The following is a 24,916-nucleotide window of genomic DNA, read 5'->3' on the forward strand; positions in this document are numbered from 1 at the left end:
CAATAAATAACAACTATGGGGGCATGTTGTCACTTCCTAACATCGTCTAATGCCTTGTTCATCTCTGCTGTCACATTTTAAAGGAATTTAGATATTACTGTGTTTTGAAAAAGCAAATCTCAGTTGATATCCTAGAGCAGTGATGGCAAACCTATGACACGCATGTCAGAGGAGAAACACGAACTCATTTTTTTGGTTGTTTTTTCTTTGTTAAATGGCATTTAAATATATAAAATAAATATCAAAAATATAAGTCTTTGTTTTACTATGGTTGCAAATACCAAAAAATTTCTATATGTGACACGGCACCAGAGTTAAGTTAGGGGTTTTCAAAATGCTGACACACAGACCTCAAAAGGTTCGCCATCACTGTCCTAGAGCATAAAAAATCATATTTTTCCTACTTGACCTCTATAATCATGAGACTGGTAGAATTCTGTAATTTGATATTACCAAGAGAAGTTGAAGAAGCATGTTCATAAAACCAGCAATTCAACTCCCAGGCACACCCCTCACAGAGCTCCCCAACAGCTGTGCCATGACCCCTGAGCAGGCAGTGACTGGTTGTAGGTGTGCCCACATGGATCTCCGCCCTCTAGTCAAGTCCTTGCGAATGTATGGCAAATATATACACAAAGCTATATGTATATATAGGAGCAATGTTTGAAATAACTAAAAACTGGAATATTCCAAATGTCCATCAATCAATTCATCTGCTAATAAGTTCTGAAATACTCACACAATGTAATACTATACAGCGGTGAAGACTAATGAGCAATAGCTATATGCATTGACATGAACAAATCTAAGACTATACTGTTGAGCAAAAAACCAGTAAGTTCCAGAAAAATATATATAATATGATTCCATTTTTGTAAAGTTCAAAAACATGTAAAATTAATCGATAAACTGTTCAGGAATACAAAGACGTGATAAAAGCATTGAAAGAAGCAACCAATTATTAACACAAAATTCAAAACTTTGGTTTCCTCTGAGGGAGCAAGAAAAGCTTGGGATCAGAGAGAAGTACAAAGGAGATTCTAGAGGCAATGGTAATACTACTTTTTTTACACTGAGCTGGAGGTACACATATGTTCCCTATATAGCTATTCCAATAAGCCTTACGGATATTTTATAAATATTTTGTATCTACTCAATATTTAATAAACTTCTTTTATAAAAGCCCTCCTTTGTCCAAAGGTAGACAGTGGCTGCATCTGCCGCCACTGCAACATTAGGAGGTACATGGAGCAGGAGAGACAGAGAGCACCAACTTAGACGGACCCTGTAAGTCAGACACTGAGCCTTTCGCAAAGGCCCTACCAACTCAGGCGCAACTGCACCAACGAAAGACTTGAAAGTTATACAACAGTGAAAATTAAAACTAAATTCAATATGCTGTCATTTTATGAGGTACCATAGATGCAGATTTTAACATGAAATAAAATATGGACTTAAAGAACCAGGACTGAATAGACTGCCAGCCTATGGATGAGTGACTCCTCTTGCTGTTTTCTAAACAATCAACATTTCATTGTGTATTTAGACCACGCAACAGACATTTACAGAACGACAATACTTCAATTCATCACGTACATCCACCGATGTTTGCCTCGTCCAATGCCTGTTTTTCAATGTCAGTTAAGGACAGGTTTATAAAGCTTCAAGAGCAAGAACTGGGTCTGTTTCAACTGACATAACTACCAAGAAAAACAATGAAATCCTTTTTAGGAATTCATGCCTAGTGTACTCTGTCTCCTTGTGGTTTAAGGACTAAACTATGGAAAGCCATTTTTCTAAGCATTAGATATTCTGCCAATCCAGAAGAGATATGTAAACTTACCCTCCAAATTAATTAAATTTACTATTTTTGATTTAAAATATAAAAGGAACCCAGCTTGAGTGCTCCCTTTAATGTTAAAAAGCCACTAAAAAGCATAGTTAAAGTTTACACACAGGCTATTTTCCCCTCTTTTTTTTTTCCTTTCAAGTTTCAATGGGTGAGTGACCTTGCTGGAATTCCCCGCAGTTCTGGAGTATCTGTTTGGAAGTTTCAAACAGAAACTACTCTCACATGATACATTAGAATGGTATGCCAAGTGATAGCAGTCTGTACCTTGAACCTGGATATCACAGATGAATCAATAAACTTTATACAAAATGAAAGGCTTTTTCCCTCTTAGGCCATTTAAGAAAGGATCACATTTAAATATGTATAATATTATGTATTCATAGGATCAATTATACACAGAAAAACTTCACATATTTACCCAATTCAAGAAATTTACCCTTGATACAGCTTTAAGCTATCAAAGACAGGACAATTCTTAAGCATGTCAAACACTAAACATGCTAAAGTGGGAATCTGAGTCCATAATTAATCCATTATTTTTCTATAACTACCTTAAAATCTAGATGATATAATGCATTTTTTTTGTTTTGCTTTATTTTGGTATTTCTAAAATAGCCATTTTCATCCAGAAGAAGCTATTTCAGACTTACTGTGAAAAGACTAATGGAAAACCTGTCTTTTCCAGTGGGAGTTGGTTATGAAACTAACCCTAAACCACTGAAAATCAATACAGTCATAAGCAACAGTGGGGATGATTTAGAATAGAAATCAAATATTTCCCCAATCTAGGCCACACCTCTAGTTTCACCCTTGGCACTTCTCTCTCTCTCATTTTCAGAAGATGAAAGCACAGTAAGTGTTGCCCTAGAATTTTAGCCTAGTCATCTATCTTGCTCTCAAAAGCTGTTTCAGGACAGACAAAAATTAATCATTTCACAATCTGAGCGTCTACAGAACGTACTTGTGTTTCAGAAGTTGAGATGAGTGAATGGAGAAAAAGCAGAGGGAGGATACTTTTTAAATATGTTTCCTGGAATGCCTCTACACTATTTTATAACTGGCTGGAATCTTCTGTGGAACATCAGACCTTCTTGGACTGCTGAGAAAATGAGTAAAGAAGTCTCTGGGGATGACAGCAAGACCGACATTATCAAAAGAGGAAGGAAGCAAGGGATACTGCTACTTGAAGTAGGGGCATTCCTAGGAAACTTATTCTAAAATAGAAGGAAAAAAAGGTGCCAGTTGTAACAAGGTACCACTGGTTGGAGCTCTTCAGAGACACATAATTTGGAGACACTGGTTACTTCAAAGTGCCTTCTGTCTGAACTAGGAGGTTGTCTTTAAGTTCCACAAAAGAGCCTGGCTTTCTTCTGGGAAGTTTGCTGTGGTTTTCACTCACCACCTTAAATGTCAGAAGCAGAAAGCAGCTAGAACAGAGAAGCATTGAGAAACACAAATGAATGAAGAGAAATGGCAATGATAGCATAGTGGCAGGTGCTGCCTTCCTCTGTCCATCAATAGGAATAACTAGATACCTGAAAAGTCATACCATATTATTTTCATTTCTTTTTCTTTTCACATCACTCTTTCTTTCTGTGCTTCAGTTTGGATAATTTCTATTGACCTATTTTCAAGCTCACATATTCATCCCTCAGCTGGGTCCAGTCTGATGATAGCCTGCCAAACACATTCTTCACCTTGGATATCATATTTTTTATTTTAATACTAGAGGCCCGGTGCACAAATTTTGTGCAATTGGGGAAGGGTGCGTGTGTCCCTCAGCCGGCCTGAGCCCTCTCGCAGTCCGGGAGCCGTTGGGGGATGTCCGACTGATGGCTTAGGCCCACTACCCATGAGGAGCGGGACTAAGCCAGCAGTAAGACTTCCTTAGTGCTGCCGCGGAGATGGGAGAGGCTTCTGCCACCCCCACTGCGCTCGCCAGCCGTGAGCCCGGCTTCTGGCTGAACGGTGCTCCCCCTGTGGGAGTGCACTGACGAGCAGGGGGCAGATCCTGTATTGAGCGTCTATCCCATGGTGGTCAGTGCACATCATAGCGGCCAGTCATTCCACTGTTTGGTCGATTTGCATATTAGCCTTTTATTATATAGGATGTCAATCTGACTCTTTAGTTTATATTTCTCTGCTAAAATTCCTCATGTGTTCATGCATATGCCCCACCTTTTCTACTAGATTCTTTAACATTTCTATCATAATTAAAGTCCCTATTTGATAGTTCCAACATCATACCTGGTTCTCTTTGTCCAACCTCAGTGTTAAGCAGGCCTTGGCAATGAGGCTTTCTGCATCCCCAACCCTATGGCAGTGAAACGCTACTTTAATCTGTGAGGGAACACTGCAAAAAACTCTCTAGCACAACATTAACCACAAGGCAGCAGCAGCTACTGGTGGAGAGGTTCCTGCACGTCCGGAGGGCAGAAAGCCTTTGATTTTAACCTACCTTCTTTTTTTTTTTTTAAAGATATTTTATTGATTTTTTACAGAGAGGAAGGGAGAGAGATAGAGAGTCAGAAACATCGATCAGCCGCCTCCCGCACATCTCCCACTGGGGATGCGCCCGCAACCCAGGTACATGCCCTTGACCGGAATCGAACCTGGGACCTTTCAGTCCGCAGGCCGACGCTCTATCCACTGAGCCAAACCGGTTTCGGCAGATTTTAACCTACCTTCTGTGAACCTTTGCCTATACTCTGAAAACAGAAAGGTTTCCTGTCCCTTCCCCAGTGCATTAAGATTTTTGCTTCATGTAAGAGAATGATTGGTAAAGTGCAGAGTTTTGTAACTGTGTCCTAAAGATTGCTCTCTCCAATCTTCTGTTTTGCCCTCAATCTTTTATGAGCACCATAAAAGCTGCTGTAAGTGTAATTGTGTCTCCCCAAAAGGTAAGTTGATGCCCTAACCCCTGGTATCTGCGAGTGTGATTTGATTTGGAAGCAGGCTCTTTGCAGATGTAACCAAGTTGAGATGAGGTCATACTGGAATAGGGTAGGCCCTAACCCAACATGGCTGGAGTCCTAGTAAATAGAGAAAACAGGGTGGTGTAGGAACCCCCTAACCTCACTGCCCGTCAGAGGGTCAGCAAGACGGCAGAATAGGAAGTCCCAGATCTAGCCCCCTCAGATACAGTAACTTAACAATATATGGTCTTAAAAGCCTTTATGTGGTCTCCAGAAACCAGTTAAGAAGTCATAGTATCCCAGGAAAGCTCCAAGCCAAGAAGAGCCACATTGACATGGGTAAGAAAAACATTTCATTTCACCTGTTATAGCCCTTCCCGCAAGCTGGCAAAGTTCATCCTGATCAGAGTAAACAAACACCCAACTCACAACTTCCCCGTCAGGAGGGAAAGAGAAGAGTAGAATGCATGTGTAAAGTTCCAGCTTTTTGGGTGACTGCCTCGGAGACTGAGACTGGTTTCTGTCTCACCTGAGCTAATTGGCACACTCTGGATCTCCAGAGCAGGGGAGAGCACGGAGGCTAGCTGCTGCACCAGACAACCTGCAGTACCACAGACCGACACCAGAGAGAGCAAGAGACTACAAACTCCTGAAAAAATAAACTGGTGAACCTCTCTAATTGGGAGGCACATAGCAAGCCCAGAGAAGACGCATCTCCACGTAAGATTTGGGAGGCGCCCAGAACCTATAGCAGGGCTGACGAAGAAGGTATTCCCTCATATGAAACCAGCCCATAGAACGGGATAGGTGACTCTTTTTTTCAAAGGTACAAATCCCAGCAAAAAATAGTAAGGCATCTGAGGAGACAGGAAAACATGACCCAATCAAATAAACAAAATGAATCTCCCAAACTGACCCTAAAGAAATGGAGGTCTAGGTCCTGGCTGGTGTTTCTCAGTGGTTAGAGTGTCAGCCCACAAACTGAAAGGTGCCAGGTTTGATTCCCGGCCACGGGCACATATCTGGGCTGCAGGTTCAATTCCCAGGGGTGCTTGTGGGAGGCAATTTGTTGATGTTTCTCTCTCGCTCTTCCCCTCCCTGCCTCTCTTCCACTCTGTCTAAAATAATCAATGGGAAAAATATCTTCTGGTGAGGATTAATAGGAAAGAAAGAAAGAAAAAAAAAGAGAGAAAGAAAGGTCTATGAATTGACAAAGAATGCAAAAAATTTCTTAAAGATGCTCAATGTGCTATAAGAGAACACAAATAGACAACTAAAGAAAAGCAGAAAAATGATGCATGAATAAAATGAGAATATCAACAAAGAAAGTATAAAAAGAACAACCAATTCTGAAGCTGAAAAATACAAATGGTAAAAATTCACAAATATATGGAAATTAAAAAACACACCCTTGCAAACCGTGAGTCAAAGGAGAAATCACATGGGAAATTAGAAAATTATCTTGAGACAAATGAAAATGAAGACACAACATACTAAAACTTATGGGATTCAGCAAAAGTAGTATTAAGAGAGGAGTTTGTAGTGGTAAAGCCTACACTAAAAAAGAAGAAATATGTCAAATCAACAACCTAACTTTATACCTCAAAGAACTAGAAAAGAAAAAAAAACTAAACCCAATTAGCAGAAGGAAGGAAATAATAAAGATCAGTGTAATAATAAACAAAATAGAGAACAGAAAAAAAAATCAATGAAACTAAGAGCTGGTTTTTTAAAAAGATCAACAAAAGTGACCATTCTTAGCTAGACTAAAGAAGATTCAAATGACAAACATCTGAAATGAAAGAGGAGACATTATAACTGATACCACAAAAATAAAAGGATCAGGAGCATCTACTATAAACAATTATATTCCAACAAATTGGATAATCTAGAAGAAACTGATAAATTTCTAGAAACATACAAACTATCAAGGGTGAACCATAAAGAAATAGAAAATCTGAAGAAACCTTTATCTGGCAAGAACAGTGAATCAGTACTCATAAACTTCCCACAGAGGGAAGTCCAGGACCAGATGGCTTCATTAAAGAATTCAAACATTACAGAGGAATTAACACCACAACTTCTCAAACTATTCCAAAACAACAAAGAGGAGGGGACACTTCCAAAGTTAAGTTATTTTATGAGGCCAGCATTTCCCTGATCCTAAAATGAGACTACAAAAATACTACAAGTAAACTACATACCAATATCTTTGATGAATGTTGATGTAAAAATCCTCAACAAAATTTGGGAAACCATATTCAACAATACATTAAAAGGATTATACAGTTACACCATAACCAAGAGGGACTTATTTATGGAATGCAAGGAGAGTTCAACACACAAAAATCAATCAATGTAATACACCACACTAACAGAATGAACAACAAAAACCATATGATGAAGAAAAAGCATTTGACAAAATTTAACACTCTTTCATTATAAAAACGGAGGTTAGAATTATGCTGTCACAAAGCAAGGAATGCCAAGGATTGCCTGTAAACACCAGAAGCTAAGAGAAAGGCATGAAGCAGATTCTTCCCTAGATCCTTTGGAGAAGAGAGCATGGCCTACCAACTTTTTTTTTTTCTTTTTGTTAATCCTTATCCAAGGATATCTTTCCATTGATTTTTTAAAAAATATATTTTATTGATTTTTTACAGAGAGGAAGGGAGAGAGATAGAGAGTTAGAAACATCGATGAGAGAGAAACATCAATCAGCTGCTTCCTGCACATCTCCTACTGGGGATGTGCCCGCAATCCAGGTACATGCCCTTGACCGGAATTGAACCCGGGACCCTTCAGTCCGCAGGCCGATGCTCTATCCACTGAGCCAAACCGGTTTCAGCTCCATTGATTTTTAGAGAGTGGAAAGGAGAGAGTGACACACACACAGAGAAACATCTGTGTGAGAGAGACACATTGATTGGTTGCCTCCCACATGCACCCTGACCAGGGCAGAGGAATAAGCCTGCAACCAAAGAACATGCCTTTGACTGGAATGGAACCCAGGACCTTTCAGTCTGCAGGCCAACACTCTATCCACTGAGCCAAACTGGCTAGGGCCTAACTCTTTGATTTTGGACTTCTAGCACCCAGAGCTGTGATAGAATAAATTCTGGTATTTTAAGTCATTCTCATTTTGTAGTACTTATGTTATGGCAGCCCTAAGGAACTAATAAAGGGATCCCATAGAAAAGAGCTTAATATGAATGCAGACTCCCCTCATGTCTTGGGCTCCTGGTTATTTTAAACAGTTACTCTAGCCCATACCCAGACTTCAAGAATTCATTAAAATTTTAGCTGCTCTCTTCTTATCCATTTTTATGGTGGCTGCCTCTTCCTCCCACGTTCTGCCAAAGGTAAAAACAGTTCCTGTGTCCCATCTCTCCTCAGAAGGGCTTGTTTCCCTTTGGAATTTTAGTTCATTTGGTTGCCTTGTGATCTCAACGCTCTGATGGACTCAATAAAAGTTGGCTTTGTGGATTATCAGACTTTTTCTCAGTGTTAGGGTAGGAGAAATATTCTCTTGCAACTTTCAACATCCTAAACAGAAGCAAAATTCCCTCCCCAAAATTTAATGAGAAGTTTTTTAGATTTGAGAGTTTATTAAATTTTCACATGTAACTACAAATGTTTTTTAAATCTAAAACCACATCTAGAAAACACATTGCTTTATTTATTTGCTGTTTATTCATGCTTTTAATTTTGGCACAAATTTGTATCTAAAGAATGTTACCACCTTTTAATATTCCATGCTTATCATTAAAATCTCATATGATTTCATAAATCTCCTTTATCTTGGTATTTGTTTCCATTTTTATCTTCATTCTATATATGAATCTGCAATATATATACTATCTACACTAATAAAAGAGAAACATGGTAATTGGCGTACGACCGCTACCCTTCCCATTGGCTAATCAGCGTATCCTTATGCAAATTAACTGTCAGCCAAGATGGCGGCCGGCAGCCAGGCAGCTGGAAGCGAACATGAGGCTTGCTTGCTCCAGTGACTGCAGACTCCAACGTTCCCGCCTGCCTTGCCGGCCTCTGAGCCGGCAGTTTGAAACATTCTAACAAATATAGAAGCTAAACAAAACTCCCGGGATCTCAGAGCTGGAGTTATACATTGTTTCGATTATAGAACGCTCAGCAGCGGAAGCCTCAGAGCTAAAGCCAGAGCTAAAGCTGGCCCAGAATAAAATTTAAAAAAGAGGAAAAAAAGGAGCGGTTGGGAGCTTCAGTCAATAACCACCAGCCTGAAAGCAGCCCTCAGCCCCTCACCCAGACTGGCCAGGCACCCCAGTGGGGACCCCCACCCTGAAGGGTGTGTGACCAGCTGCAAACAGCCATCATCCCCTCATCCAGGCTGGCCAGGCACCCCAGTGGGGACCCCCACCCTGATCCAGGACACCCTTCAGGGCAAACCAGCCGGCCCCCAGGCCTCTATCCTATATAGTAAAAGGGTAATATGCCTCCCAGCACCGGGATCAGCGGAGCCTCGAGGCCTCCTGGCACCGGATCAGCGTGACAGGGGGCAGCGCCCAAACCTCCTGATCACCCTGCGGCTCTGTGTGTGACAGGGGGCAGGGCCACAACCTCCCTATCTGCCCTGCTCTGTTTGTGACAGGGGAAGGCGCCCCAACCCCCTGATCAGCCCTGCTCTGTGCCTGATAGGGGGGAGCTCCCCAATCTCCTGATCACCCTGCGGCTCTGTGTGTGACAGGGGAAGGTGCCCCAACCCCCTGATCAGCCCTGCTCTGTGTGTGACAGAGGAAGGTGCCCCAAACCCCCCCCCCCCCCCCAGGCCCTGCTCTGTGTGTGACAGGGTAGAGCCATAACCTCCCCATCAGCCCTGCCCTGAGTGTGACAGTGGCGGCGCCCTAACCCCCTGATCTGCCCTGCTCTGTGTGTGACAGGGGGCGGTGCCCTAACTCCCCTATCGGCCCTACTCTGTGAGTGACAGGGTGGAGCTCCCTAACCCCCTGATGGGCCCTGCTCTGTGTGTGACAGAGGGGAGCTCCTAAACCCCCTGATCGGCCCTGCTCTGTGCGTGACAGGGTACAGAGCCCCAACCCCCCTGATGGTCCCTGCTCTGTGCGTGACAGGTGGCGCCGCAACCTCCCCATCGACCCTGCCTTGAGTGTGACAGGGGGTGGTGCCCCAAACCCCCAATCGGCCCTACCCTGAGCGTGACTGAGGGTGGCATTGCAACCTCCCAATCCGCCCTGCTCTGTGCATGACAGGGGGTGGCGCCCCAACTCCCCAGTCAGCCCTGCTCTGAGCCCGACCAGGGGCTCCACCTAGGGATTGGGTCTGCCCTCTGCCACCCAGGAGCAGGCCTAAGCCAGCAGGTCGTTATCTCCTGAGGGGTCCCAGACTGCGAGAGGGCACAGGCCGGGCTGAGGGACCCTCCCCCTCAGTGCACAAATTTTTGTGCACCGGGCCTCTAGTTTATATACATAAAACCCTAATATGCAAATAGACCAAACAGCAGAACTACTGAATAACCAAACAACCGGTCACTATGATGTGCACTGACCACCTATGATGTGCGATGACCACCAGGGGGCGCATGGGGAACATGGCGGGCTTCGGCAATAGGTGGCAGAGCACGCAACATGGCAGGCATTAGCTGTGGCAGTATGGTGGAGCAGGTGAGCGGGGGTGCCAGACCACAGTGGGGCACTGGTTGCTGTCATCGGGGTGAGCCTCTGGTGGTTACTGAAAATTCTTTGCTCCTGCATGCTTGCACTGGCCTTGCTCACACCTGCTGCCGGCATCCTGCCCTGATCACTCAGTGCTGTCAGTGGGTATGAGTGGTGGCTGCTGGCCCCGATTGCCCCTCAGGGCTTCTCCACTTCCCCCTGCTCCTGAGGGGCAATTGGGGCCAGCAGCTGCCTCTCGTACCCACTGCTGGCAACAGCCCCGCTTGCACCTGCTACTGGAGCCGCCATTCACACCCACTGCTGGTGCCACTCACACCCGCAGCCAGCGCCAGATCCTGGCTTCCCTCCGGTCCTCGTCTGGAAGGATGTCTGGTCTAATTAGCATATTATGCTTTTATTATTATAGATTAGAGGCCCGGTGCACAAAAATTTGTGCACTCGGTGGGGGGGGTTCCTCAGCCCGGCCTGTGCCTTCTCGCAGTCTGGGACCCCTTGGGGGATGACCACCTGCTGGCTTAGGCCTGCTCCCTGGGGGATTGGGCCTAAGCTGGCAGTCAGACATCCCTCTGGCAGCCTGGCAGCCCTCGGGGGATGTTCACTTGCCAGTGGGGAGCAGACCTAAGCTGCAGTCAGACATCCTTAGCACTGCTGAGGAGGCAGGAGAGGCTCCCACCACCACCGCTGTACTGGCAGCCATCAGCCTGGCTTGTGGCTGAGCAGAGCTCCCCCTGTGGGAACGCACTGACCACCAAGGGGCAGCTCCTGCATTGAGCGTCTGCCCCCTGGTGGTCAGTGTGTGTCATAGTGACCAGTCATTCCCAGTTGTTCTACTGTTAGGGTCAGTTTGCATATTACCCTTTTACTATATAGGATAGAGGCCTGGTGCATGGGCAGGGGCCTGCTGGTTTGCCCTGAAGGGTGTCCCCAGATCAGGGTGGGGATTCCGCTTGGGTGCCTGGCCAGCCTGGATGAGGGGCTGAGGGCCGTTTTCAGGCTGGCCGGCAACTGAAGCTCCCAGCCTCTCCTATTTTTCTTTTTTTTTTTTATTCTGGGATTTATTTACCTTCTATAATTGAAGCTTTGTTGCCATCCTGCTCGCTCCAGCTCTGAGGCCGCGGCTGGCTGAAAGCAGGTATATTGTTTGGCTTCTCTAATTGAAACTTTGTTGCTTTTGGAGCTGTTGCTTTCGGAGCTCAGAGCCAGGCTGCGGCAGGCAGGGAACCTTGGCTTCCTGCATCACTGGAGCAAGCAAACCTCCTGCTCACTTCAGCTGCATGGCTGCTGGCCGCCATCTTTGTTGGCAGTTAATTTGTATATCTCGCTGATTAACCAATGGGAAGTGTAGCGGAGGTAAGGTTAATTACCCTTTTTGTCTTTTATTAGATAGGATTGGAAGTCAGTGTTCTCTTCTGCCTTCTTTTGTTGTTGTTTTTTTCTATTTATATGTACTCTTTTATTTACTCCAGTTAAATTGGGTGACATATTCTGCACATTAATTTTTACATGCTGTGGCAAGTTCAGAAAAAGATACTACCACTATACTATGTTTACCTATTCACTTAGGAGCAATTTACTGAATTCTAACTTGTTGAAAGTATTACTTCTAATTGTATATTGAAAGCATATCTGAAAACAGCAATGTTGAATAAATGGTATTTGAATGAGTGTAAATGTATACTGACATTCTGAGAAATTCTCAATTTAAATGGGATTTTCCCCATTATCTCAAAACTGCTTTGATTTATGTATAGATGCAACCTTTATTTTATATTCAGTCACATTAAGGAAACTAAACAATATTATAGTCACTGAATTAAGACTATTAAGCAATTCCATAAATAATTGATTCATTAGTTCATTCCACAAATATTTATTTAGTACCTTCTATGAACCAGGCCTTGTTCTAGACCAGGGGTGGGCAAACTTTTTGAGTGGGCCACAATGGGTTCTTAAACTGGACCGGAGGGCCGGAACAAAAGCATGAATGGAGTGTTTGTGTGAACTAATATAAATTCAAAGTAAACATCATTACATAAAAGGGTACGGTCTTTTTTTTTTTTTTTTTTTTAGTTTTATTCATTTCAAACGGGCCGCATCCGGCCTGCGGGCCGTAGTTTGCCCACAGCTGCTCTAGACACTAGGGTTATAACAGAGAACAACCAAACAAAAAAAGATGAAACAATTCACCCTGCTCTCATGCAGCTTACATTCTAGTATTGCAGGAGAGAAATAAGATAAATAAGGGAAATATGGAGAATGTTACTTACTAAGAAGTGTTAAAGAGAAAAAGAAAGCAAGTAAAAGAGATTAAGAAGTGTGTGTGATGAAAGGGAGTAGGGGGTTGGCAGTTAGACCTCACTGAGGAGGTGACCTCTGAGTCAAGTCCTGAAAGAGGCGAAGGAAAGTGCCACATCCTACCTAGAGCATTCCAAGCACAGGGAACAGCACCAGCGAAGTTCCTACACAAAGAGACTTGAAGCAAGAGCATCTGGGGAAGAGAAGTAGGAGAATTAAAGGGTTTTCATTCTTGAGGTAGGAAGCTTTCGCAGTTTTAAGCAGAGTGACGTGATGTGCCTTCTGTTTTAACTGGGTCACTGTGGCTATGTTAATAGATTGAAAGGGGCAAGGGTAAAAGCAAGAAGATAAATTAGGAGGCAAGTGTAAGGGGTAGCAGTAGAGGTGATTGGGTCCTGGTTATATTTTTAGGGCAGAGACAATAGGACTTTCTAAAGGATTTGATTGCAGATATGAGAGAAAGAAAGAAGTCAAGGATAACTCCAGGGTTGAGTAACAGGATGGATGGAATTGTCTGTTACTGAGGAAAAAACTAAAAAAAAAATTTTGATGAGAGGGAATATTAAAGTTCAATTTTGAACATGTTAAGTTTGAGATGAATATTAAGCATACAAGTGGAAATGTTAAATTGGCAGTTTTGAAGTGCAGAGGAGAGCTCAAACTGGAGATAAAAATTTTCAAGTAAAGATGGTATTAAATCCTTGAGACCAGATGAGATCTTCAAGAGAAATGAGTCTAGGTAGACAGAATAGTCAGAGAAGTAGGAGGTAAGCAAAAAGGGTGTCATGTACTAGAGTCTAAGTAAAGGAAGTGCTTCCAGGAAAAGATAGTAATTATCTATACCAACATTGCATAAATTGTTTAATGACCACACAATCCATTTAGTACATATGTACCAACCTATAATAATAAAAGCATAATATGCTAATTAGACTGGACATCCTTCTGGACGGAGTCGGGGCTACGAGGGAAGCCCAGGTCCCTGGTGCCTGCCGGCAGCTGGAGGGAAGCTTGGGTCCCAGGTGCCAGAGGGAAACCCGTGCCAGCAGCTAGGGGAAGGAAGGCCTACTCTTGCACAAATTTCGTGCATTGGGCCTCTAGTCCTATATAATAAAAGACTAATATGCTAAGTATCTGGTCGTCCCATCATCTGTTCAACCAATCAAAGCATAATATGCTAATGATATGCTAAGACCACTCAACCACTCGCTATGATGTGCACTGACTACCAGTGGGCAGACAGTTGATCGGTCGACCAGTTGCTATGACGTGCACTGACCACCAGGGGGGAGATGCTCCAACCGGTAGGTTAGCTTGCTGCTGGGTTCTGGTCGGTTGGGACTGATCGGTATGGGCCGGACACGCCCTGGAGCCCTCCCGCAGTCCCTCCCTGGTTGGCCAACCTCCCATGTCCCTCCCCGGCCCCAATCGTGCACCAGTGGGGTCCCTTGGCCTGGCCTGCGCCCTCTTGCAATCTGAGACGCCTTGGGGGATGTTGGAGAGCCGGTTTCTGCCTGATCCTGCAGCCCAGGTCGAGAGATCCCCCTGGTGCACGAATTCATGCACCCAGCCTCTAGTTTTAGAATAATTTTAATATTTTAATAACTATATTCATTTAATATTTTAACATCTAGATTCTATTTTTGGTGAAAATTTTATTGAAAATTAGGATTTACTTACTTAGTTTCAGAGTATATCAAATACTATTGTAGAATATATTATTATACACATATATATGTCTTAAAATATATTTTTAAATCTAGAACATTTTCTGATATCCTATTCCAAGGGCTACAAAGATTTTACGAGCAAAAGTGTTCTGGCAACACTTAAGTTTGAAAAGTGCATTATAAATTTCCAAAAAAGAATGCAACATTTTCCAAACTTAATTCAGAACGCTTTTGGTTTAAGAATCTTTTTTAGCTGTGTTAGCATTCTGAATAACACAGTTGGGAAATAGTGAGTTAAAATCCTGGACATATTTTTTTGTCCTCACTATAGCAAAATTTGTGTCAGCAAAGACGCTGGGAGATATTTTCTTTCTGCCACTTCACCACTTTTACTGAAAAGAAGATCTTTCTGCTTCTGCACCACTTATGCTAAAAGATATGATGACGCTTGCATTATTTTTACACTGATAGTTCTGTCTGTTCTTAGGTTTTCCACTAGTACTCATCAAACACGAAACTGACGAGATGCTTGATTTTTCTAAAAATGAACATAAAATTCCAGTAAATATGTAAAGTACATTCAACTAACACATTTTAAATTATTTAGAATAATGTATATTTATAGATTAAACATACCCAATATGTTCATTTTATCAGCAACATGGTATTCATAATGCTTTTGGTAAAATTACTTGCCTTTTATGAGAATTGTCCATTTTAATGGTTCTGTGATGTTCTTATTATGTCTCCTCACATTTTTAAAAAATGTATAGAACATAAATGATTTTTAAAAAATACATATTTCCATTATTTCTCTAAAAGTCTAATGTTGGTTTAGTTCCCTTTTTTCAACCTTGAAAAATGGGGCAGGACAGAAGTTTTGGTCTCAAAAGTAATGTTTCTCTTTAGGTCAAAGATAGAAAGGAGAAGGTTAAAAAGAGAAAGAAAGAAAAAAGAAAGTCAAATAAGAGCACATTTTGCCAGCAGAATACCATTTAGCTAAATATGCTTATCTTGTCACTCAAAATTCCCGCTTTGTTGAATGAAGTACTGCAGGTTCCTGAAAGCTCTGCAGCCATGCCCTGTTTATGTCTGGCCTGCAGGTGTCTCCACGTTTCTCAGACTCAGTTTAAATGGCCAAAAAAGAAGACAAAATAGAATGAGAAAAGTATATATTCCATAAAGAGAAAGACATAGACTCACATACCATATAATGCCCCAATTAACTTCACATACACACACTGTAGCTCTGATTTTGGCTGCTATATTGGTGAAAGATCCACCGGCTTTACACCTAGCTCTCCACCCCAATTCAGTTGTTGATTGTATTAAAACCAGTTTTATTGAAATACAATTGACATATAACCTTGTATTAGTTTAAGGTTTACAACATTATGATTTGATAGATGTATATATTGCAAAATGAAAAACCTATTTCTAAGTCATCAATCATCTGCCTCAAAAGGAAGGAAGCTACGGCAATTGGAATCTCATACTACCTCATGATTAAAGTCGGAGAAACTGCAGTAATTAATGTGCTAGTTGGTATCTTTGTCAGCAGATTTTCAAAAATATCCAAGTTTGAATCACCTTGGAAATGACCTGGACATAATATAAGCAGAGGCTGGTAGCCATGACTGTCATCTCTGTGTGCATCTTACACCAACAGGGAATTTCCTAATACAAAGCAAGTTTTTCTAGAAGAGCCATTTCACAATTTTATCGTTAAACCAAATAGGTTTTCTGGGTTCCTATGCAAGACTCAAATGTCTGTGACCTGTGCCACAGAAAAAAAATCCATGATTCCTGTCCAATTACCATTTCTAAGCCAAGTCTTTAATGAGTCAAATTTACAACCGTTTTTAACCACTATGATGTTCCATATTACTTTACCCAGTTTAATGTTACTATTACATTCTTTGTTTTGTCCTCTTTATGTCTTCATCCTTTTGTACTATTTTTTTAGAAGCCACCTCAAATATCTTTTAGCACAGCGCAAGATATAAATAAGCTTAATTAACTCAACTTTTAAAACCACTTAAAATATTAAGTCCCTACAACTTAGGTTATAGGTCTCATTATTGCAAATATGCATCTCTATGAGTACAAGTTAAATTCGTTCATTTAAAAAATAAGTTCTAAGTGCCTTCCATGTGTCAGGCACTACTCTGGGTATTGGGAGAAACACTGGTAAACAGTGTCAGAGATAAGTACCATGGAGAAAAATAAAGCAGGGAAGAGGAATAGGGATGATATGGGGTGGTGGAGAGGCTACGATTTGAAAGAAAATTTACTGATAAGTCATGACTTGAAGGATCTGAAGATGAAGGATGAAGCCACCTCAACATCTAAGGCAAGAACATTCCAGGTACAGGCAATATCAAGTACAAAGTTCCCGAGGCAGAAGAAAACTTTCCATTTCTGAGCATCAGCTAGGAGACAAGCGTGGCTGGAGCTGACTGTTAGGAGAGATAGAGAAGGGGAGAGCAAAGGCAGATCAGGTAAGGCCTTTATAAGGACTTCAGGTTGTAACTGGAGTGAAATGAGAAGCAATTAGAAGGTTCTGAACAGAAGTTAAACAACCTAGAAGAATTTGCAGTCTGTGAAACATCTAAATGACGAGGGGTAGCCATGGAAACAATTAGTCCACAAATATCGACTGAATTCATACTGTTTACTAGGATTTCCCTAAGCAGTGTGCATATAGTGGTAAATAAAACAGGCATCAGTTCTTGTTCTCATGAAGCTTTAATTTTGTGGGTAAGAATATTAACAAATGGCCTGGCTGGTGTGGCTCAGTAGTTGAGCATCAACCCATGAACCAAGAGGTCACTGGTTTGATTCCCAGTCAGGGCACATGCCAGGGTTTTAGACTCGATCCTCTGTCGGGGGGCCATGCAGGAGGCAGCCAATTAATGATGTTTCTCTCTCATCAATGTTTTCATCTTCCTATCCCTTTCTCTCCTTAAAATCAATAAAAACATGTATTTTTTTTTTAAAGAAATTAACAAATGATTAAGCAAATAATTACAACCATGCCAGGTGTGAGATGAACTGGGTGACTTATGACAGAATGAGGAAAAACAGTCTACTCTAGTCTGGGCTGTGGGGGAAGGCCTTTGAAGAAAAAAATATTTAAGGTGAGATTGGTAATACGAGGACTGAATTAAGTGAAGAGGTATAAAAAGGACAAGAGCATTCCAAGCAGCAAGTATCCGCAAAAATCCCTGAAGAAAAAACAAATGGCACCTTCAGGGAATTGGAAGACCATTGTGGTTGGAGTTAAGTAGGCAAAAAAGAATGAATGGAGATTTTAGGTTGAATGCTAAACAGGAGACCAAAAAGATGAGAGTTGTGTGCTGTAAAGATGACTCTAAAAACAATGAGATTAGAAGAGAGAAGAGTGAATTCAGGAGACCAGTTAAGAGCTATTGCAGAAGTGTAGACATGATGGTGATATCATAAGTGTAGTGAGAACAGAGAGATGGATAGGTTGAAAGAAATTCAGGAGGTAGAAAAGATAATTTGATGATGAATTAGATTTATGAGGGTGGAAGAAGGTCAAAGAGGCTGAGGCTACCTACCTACTTTTCTTAACCTTTTCTTGTGGGTAAATCCTACCTTTTCCACAGAGAAAAGATAAATTTCAATGTGATTCTTTTGGGAGGGCCAACAAAATGCTGGTCATCCTATATAATAAAAGGGTAATATGCAAATAGACTGAATGGCAGAACAATCGAACAACCAATCAAAGCGTAATAAGCTAATGATATGCTAAGGTTGCTCAACCGCTCGCTATGATGTGCACTGACCACCAGGGGGCAGATGCTCCAACTGGCTCTGGGGTCCGGCTGATGGGGACTGAGCAAGATGGGCCGGACACGCCCTAGAGCCCTCCTGTGGTCCCTCCCCAGCCCAATCCCCGGCATGATTGTGCACCGGTGGGGGGTCCCTCAGCCTGACCAGAACCCTCTCGCAATCCACAATCCAAGACCCCTGGGGGATGTCAAAGAGCCGGTTTCAGCCCGATCCTGCAGGCCACTCCCCTTGGGAGCATGCCAGATGCAGGGCTCATGGCTGGTGAGTGCTGCTGCGGCAGTGTGAGCCTCTCCTCTCCCGATCGATCGCGGCAGGCACAGTGGGGCCGGGATGAGCAGGAGCGGCAGGTAGGAGCTGCAGGCAGGGTTGGACTGCAGGTTTTGGCTGGATCCCTGCAGGCCACCCAGAGGGACCTCACCTGTGCACGAATTCATGCACCAAGCCTCTAGTACAGCGGTTCTCAACCTGTGGGTCGCGACCCCTTTGGGGGTCGAATGACCCTTTCACAGGGGTCGCTTAAGACCATCGGAAAACACATATATAATTAAATATTGTTTTTGTGATTAATCACTATGCTTTAATTATGTTCAATTTGTAACAATGAAATTGGGGGTCACCACAACATGAGGAACTGTATTAAAGGGTCGCGGCATTAGGAAGGTTGAGAACCACTGCTCTAGTATATAATAATGAACATTTATGCTACTAAAGAGTCTCAATTTGCACAATCTATGCAATTTGTTCTGTTTCTACCAATGCATGAAGTTTGGCTATGACTGTTCAGAAAAATAAAGAACTTGGATTCTACATTTTAAATCATCTGATAAATATTCATGTCGCTAGGATTATATATATTTATATAATTTGTAAAGAAAAAAAATATTTTCTGCTATAATATTCCATCCAAACTTAAATATTTCCAGGGCACCAAATGTAATTTTTAAGTACACTAAAGAATAAGTTCTTCACCAAGAATTGGAATATACAACCCTTCGAAGAAAAAGCCATTCCCTATTGTTGTTCATAGGAACTACAAAAGTCCTATGCTATTACCAAATAAGGTTATACCTATGCTATAACCAATGCTATTACCAAAAAGGTGGATATCTGTTTTTAGAGAAACAGTTAAATTAGTTATTCAGTGACTTATTTATTTTAAATCATAAAGACACATTTAGTTATTCAGAGAGAAAAAATGGCATTTTCGCTTCTAGAGAGGCTTAGTCATAGGAATTATATTCTCTGTAGCCTATCTTCCAGGGATCCTCAAACAATGCTAAGCTAAGTGGGAGTGTTTTGTTTGCCATTAGGCCAGAAAAATAAAAGTAACAAAATCCTATATAATAAAATCATAATATGCAAATTGACCAAATAGCAGAATGACTGGAGGAGTGACCAGATGCTATGATGCGCACTGACCACCAGGGGGCAGGCACTCAACGCAGGAGCTGCATTGAGCATCTGCCCGCCCTCCCCCCCCCCCCCCCCCCCCCAGAGGGAGGCAATCGGCGGTGGCCATCAGGGGATGGGGTTGACCATCGGGTGGCACCAGGCTGCCAGCCAAGGCAGGTGCCAGCAGAGCCCCCCGATTGCCCTGCCCGCTGGTTGCCCCACAGATGGTCCTGATTGCCGGCTAGGCCTAGGGACCCTACCCTATATATTGGGAACAGTCTCTTAGATTTAAAAATTAAAAGTTGGCAAGGCTACTCTAACACTGAAAAAACAGGATGATGCAGCAATGACATGCATGGACTCTGGCTTGCACACTTTGTGGTCAACCCTGATTCTGACACTTATAACTGTGTGACAAAGCCAATTACTTAACTTCTCTCTGCTTCAGTTTTTCCACCCATGAGATGGGGAAAATGGTACTACTACCTCACAAGGATCATGTTATGTACTACTTTTTAGGGCAAAAAAATGTAGCTGCCCATACAACAGCAAGATGCTTTTCACCTGTATCAGCTGTATGAAAAGTATGGTCACTGGTGCATGCAGTGTCCCGGATTGCAAGAAGGATGTCCGACTGCCGGTTTAGGCCCAACATCTCCCGAGAGGTCCCAGATTTTGAGGACGCAGGCCGGGCTGAGGGACCCCCATCCCCCATGCATGAACTTTGTGTACTGGGCCTCTAGTATTTAAAAGGAAAAACATCCTATATAACAAAACCTAATATGCTAAGTGTCTGGTCGGCCAGTTGGCCATTCAACCAATCAAAGTGTAATATGCTAATGATAGCCTAAGGCCGCTCAACTTCTCGCTATGGCATGCACTGACCACCAGGGGGCAGATGCTCTGACCAGTAGGTTAGCTTGCTGCTGGGGTCCTGCTGATCAGGCCTGAGCAAAATGAGCCGGACACATCCTGGAGCCCTCCTATGGTCCCTCCCTGCCAGCCAACCTCACATGGCCCTCCCCAGTCCCGATAGTGCACTGGTGGGGTCCCTCGGCCTGGCCTGTGCACTCTCACAATCCAGAATCCCTTGGGGGATGTTGGAGAGCTGGTTTTTTGGCCCGATCCCGAAGGGCAGAGGGACCCCACTGGTGCATGAATTCATGCACCGGGCCTCTAGTTTCATATAATGTTTCTACTAGTGTGAGGTTGAACCAATATTAAATGTTATTAACAGTCTGGGTGTCAGAGTAAATGGTATTAGAATATTATATAAAATACCCAGAAAACCTATAGGCTTTCTCTGTACTCTAAAATTTTTTTAAAATATCCCATTAATTTCACCAAGTCAAACTTGATATTGTTTTGTTTGTTTGTTTTTAAATATATTTTATTGATTTTTACAGAAAGGAAGGGAGTGGGATAGAGAGTTAGAAACATCAATGAGAGAGAAACATTGATCAGCTGCCTCCTGCACACTCCCCACTGGGGATGTGCCCGCAACCAAGGTACATGCCCTTGACTGGAATCGAACCTGGGACCCTTGAGTCCACAGGCTGACGCTCTATCCACTGAGCCAAACCAGTTAGGGCAAACCTGATATTGTTAATTCTTTTATTACAAGCAGTATGAAGTGAAAAGAAATAGCCTCCTAGGAATCCAAATGTGTAGAAAGGCATTAGTACTAAAATGATACTCCTAGAAAAGCAATTGCAACTCATAGGAAAAATGCATTTTATTTAACAACCAAGTACACAAATACACACACACATATACAACTAAAACACTATTAAACACTATTGATTATTACCAGGTGAGATGCACTGTGAAGTTTTCTGCTTTATGTTCATTCATTTTTTTAAAAAATGTGGGTCACTCAGCCAGTGTAGCTCAGTGGTTGTTGATTGAACCAGGAGGTCATGGTTTGATTCCTGGTCAGGGTACATGCCTCGATTGTGGGCTCGATCCCTGGTAAGAGGCAGGAGGCTGCCAATCAATGATTCTCTCTCATCATTGATGTTTCTATCTCTCTCTCCCTTTCCCTTCCTCTCTGAAATAAATAAAAATATTAAAAAATAAGTAAATAAAATGTTTAAATAAAAAAATATTTTTAATGTGGGTCACAGCTTAGTAACAAATTTTGTAAACCACAAATATGTTACAAGACATAACAGCTCTAGAACATTATCAATGCTAACTTATAATTTTAGGGCTATTTATAGTCGTCCTCCTTCTTAGAATTAGCCCCTAAGAGAACTCTATGTACTCAGAGAAAACAAAAATCAACACAGCCTTGTTACCACATATACATCCTGGACATAGTGCCTTCAGTGTGCTTAAATCACCTACCTTCCCAGGTCCAAAAGCTGAGGGGCTGACTTGCAAGTATGTCTATATTGCACATTTTATCTAACAGTCCTTTTCATGCACACGACTTCAGTTAATCCTCACAACAACCCTGTGAGGTAGGCAGGGAAAATACTATCAGATTTACTTTTCAGATGAACTTAAGGCTCAGAGCAGTTAAGTGATTTTCCCAGTTAGAAGAGGCAGAGAGAATAAGAACCATCAACTTTCAGGCTGAGGCTCTTTTCTCTAAACCACATAGTCTCAGAGAGTATAATCTGACCTCAAATATTTTTACTACTTCGTCCTCCTTTTCTTATTGTTAACTCAAGTTTTTATAGGCCACAACAAAAGATGTGATTCTAAACTGATCCTGCCAAGTTTATACTTCTCTAGCAATGAAAATTTATGATCACAGGACATAATATTCTTCCGGAAAGCGCTGTTTCCTTGGCTCTAGGCAAAGGAACATAAGCAATATGAAAGACCCTACGGTGAAGGAAATTGGAGGGATCAGAGAAAAGGGTATACAATGGAATGTACTAATGGATTTTAGTCCCTTAACGCTTTTAATTTTGTGACAGAGTTCAATGGAGAGCTTTAATGCAGATGAAACTTGAGACTTTTGAAGAGAATCTAAGCCTTGATGAAGTTATTCAAACTCAAATCTTGAATGCATAATGATGGTAGGCCTCAGGGTCTTCAAAAACTTGTACTTGATGCTTTAAAACAAAACAAAACAAACACACACAAATTCTACTAGCAAATCTAATAAAATTGCTTAAAGGATTTTGAAAAGCTATAACTCTTTGACCAGTAATTAATCAGAACACTAGATACCATGATGAAAGAACAAAAAGAAAAAGAAAATAAAGAGATTTTTAAAGAATATAGTGTACAGAATAGCTTAATATGTCCATTGACTTATCTATTTGATTAATATTCTTCACTTTAAATTGAAACAGAATTTAAAGTTCTTACTGAACCACGTTGGGCTATAGAAAAATAAACTGATTTAATGATTATTTCCTGAATCACTATCCATGACATCTAATTGTCTTAAAGGGCTTTTGGTCTTTGAAAGCATGGCCAAAATATTTGTTGGAAAAGATGAAATAAAATGAAATTGATTTCATGGGGTAAAGAGATTGAACTAGGAATATTATGGTTTGAAAATATTTAAGCAGGGAGGAAAATTAACGAAGCCTTTAAGAATGAAAAAATTCAGAACACTCTGCAGGTTCAAACGAATAACATATCATAAATCTTACTGACTACTTTTGTGCTATTTCTAACTTGCTTCTTTTTAATTTATGTGCTCCTATCAACCTGCCTCTTCCTCCCAAGAGAACCTTAAGGTTTTAAAAATTAATGATAAAAATAGCAAGTAATATTTACTGAGTCTATACTTTGTGCTAGGCACTGCTCTTCATACTGTATATAAATTCACTTAGTCCTTACAGCAGCCCCATGAATGAGATACTACTATTACCCCCAATTTTCAGATGAAGGAATTGAGGCCACAGAGAAGAAATGGAGGTAGTTTATCCAGCTGAGAAATAGTGGGGTTAGGGTTTAAACTCAGGTCTTCCAGCTCCAGAACACCAAGTTACATCCAATGCTCTACAAAACTGGTTTTCATGCAAGAAAACTGATCAGGACTAAGGTTTCCTGCAAATCAGCATTGTGCCCTGTAACCATCTTTCACTGCATATATTCTGATTAGAATGTGTAGTGACAAATTTAAGTTTCCCAACAGTAGTTTCAACAATCACTTCTCAGAAGTGCCATCCTGTCAAAGCAGTTTTAAAATAAAGCATGCCACTAAAATATTGACAGTAGTAGAAGAATATAGGCGACTTTACTCCTTTTATCTTTTTGGTGATATACATATCCTAATATCTCCCCCCGCCCCCATATATATGGATTACCTGTACAATTAAAACATTCAAAGTAGAGTGAGCTTTATGGTAATAATGAAATAATAATAGTTATTACTTATCACCTAATATAGGCAAATCTACCTACATTATCTTTATTCTTGAGTAAATTCGTATTTTCCAGATGAGATTGAAGTTTGGAATGAATAATAAACTTAATTTATAGAACATGTAATAGATCCTGGGGGCCATATTCAAACCTGTCTTTACTAGTCTAGAATCCATATTCTTTCTACTCTACTAGAGGCCTGGTGCACAAAATTCATGCACAGGGGTGGGGGGGGGGGGTGTCCCTCAGCCCAGCCTGCACCCACTGGAAATCCTGGACCCCTCGGGGGATGTCCAACTGCTGGTTTAGGCCTGATCCACAGGACATCTCTCTCTCAATCCGGGACCACTGGCCCCTAACCGCTCACCTGCCTGCCTGATTGCCCCTAATCACTTGCCTGCCTGCCTGATCACCCCTAACCACTTTGTCTGCCTTCCTGATCGCCCCTAACTGCCTCTGCCTACCTGATTGCCCCTAACCACTCGCCTGCCTGCCTGCTTGCCCCTAACTGCCTCTGCCTGCCTGATCTCCCCTAACCACTCTGCCTGCCTCTCTGATCACCCCTAACTGCTTGCCTGCCTGCCTGATCGCCCCTAACCACTTGCTGGGGGGCTGCCGGCTGGGGTGAGGGGCCGTGGTCATTCTGGTCTCTGGTCATTCCACCATTTCGGTCGCTGGGTTTTTATTATATAGGATAATGCAGTCCCTGCAAATGCCAAATATCTGTCTTTTGTTATTAAACACACTGAAGAGATCTTTCTAAAATGTTATAATTTTCTTAAATAGAAAATGCTGAACATAACTTATTTAAGTTCAAACTTATCATTTTGAATATCCATTAACATAGAGCTATTTTCATCTAGTCAAATGAGCCTGGGTTATTACAATTTTAAAATTAGTTGGTTTGCTTTCTGATTATCTTCTTGCCCTTGCTTGTCAACGTGCTTGTCTCTCATAGGAGCACTT

At 41.9% G+C, this 24,916-nt stretch overlaps 1 protein-coding gene across 2 annotated transcripts in view; it reads right to left on the bottom strand.

Moving 5' to 3' along the window:
* Positions 1-24,916, bottom strand: part of MAP3K13 (mitogen-activated protein kinase kinase kinase 13) — a 158,258-nt gene that overhangs the window by 127,190 nt on the left and 6,152 nt on the right. The window lies entirely within an intron of this gene.

This window comes from Myotis yumanensis, unplaced genomic scaffold (genome assembly GCF_028538775.1).
Source record: "Myotis yumanensis isolate MYYU_CA2020_CCGP unplaced genomic scaffold, mMyoYum1.0.hap1 SCAF_2, whole genome shotgun sequence".
Classification (NCBI taxonomy): Eukaryota; Metazoa; Chordata; class Mammalia; order Chiroptera; family Vespertilionidae; genus Myotis; species Myotis yumanensis.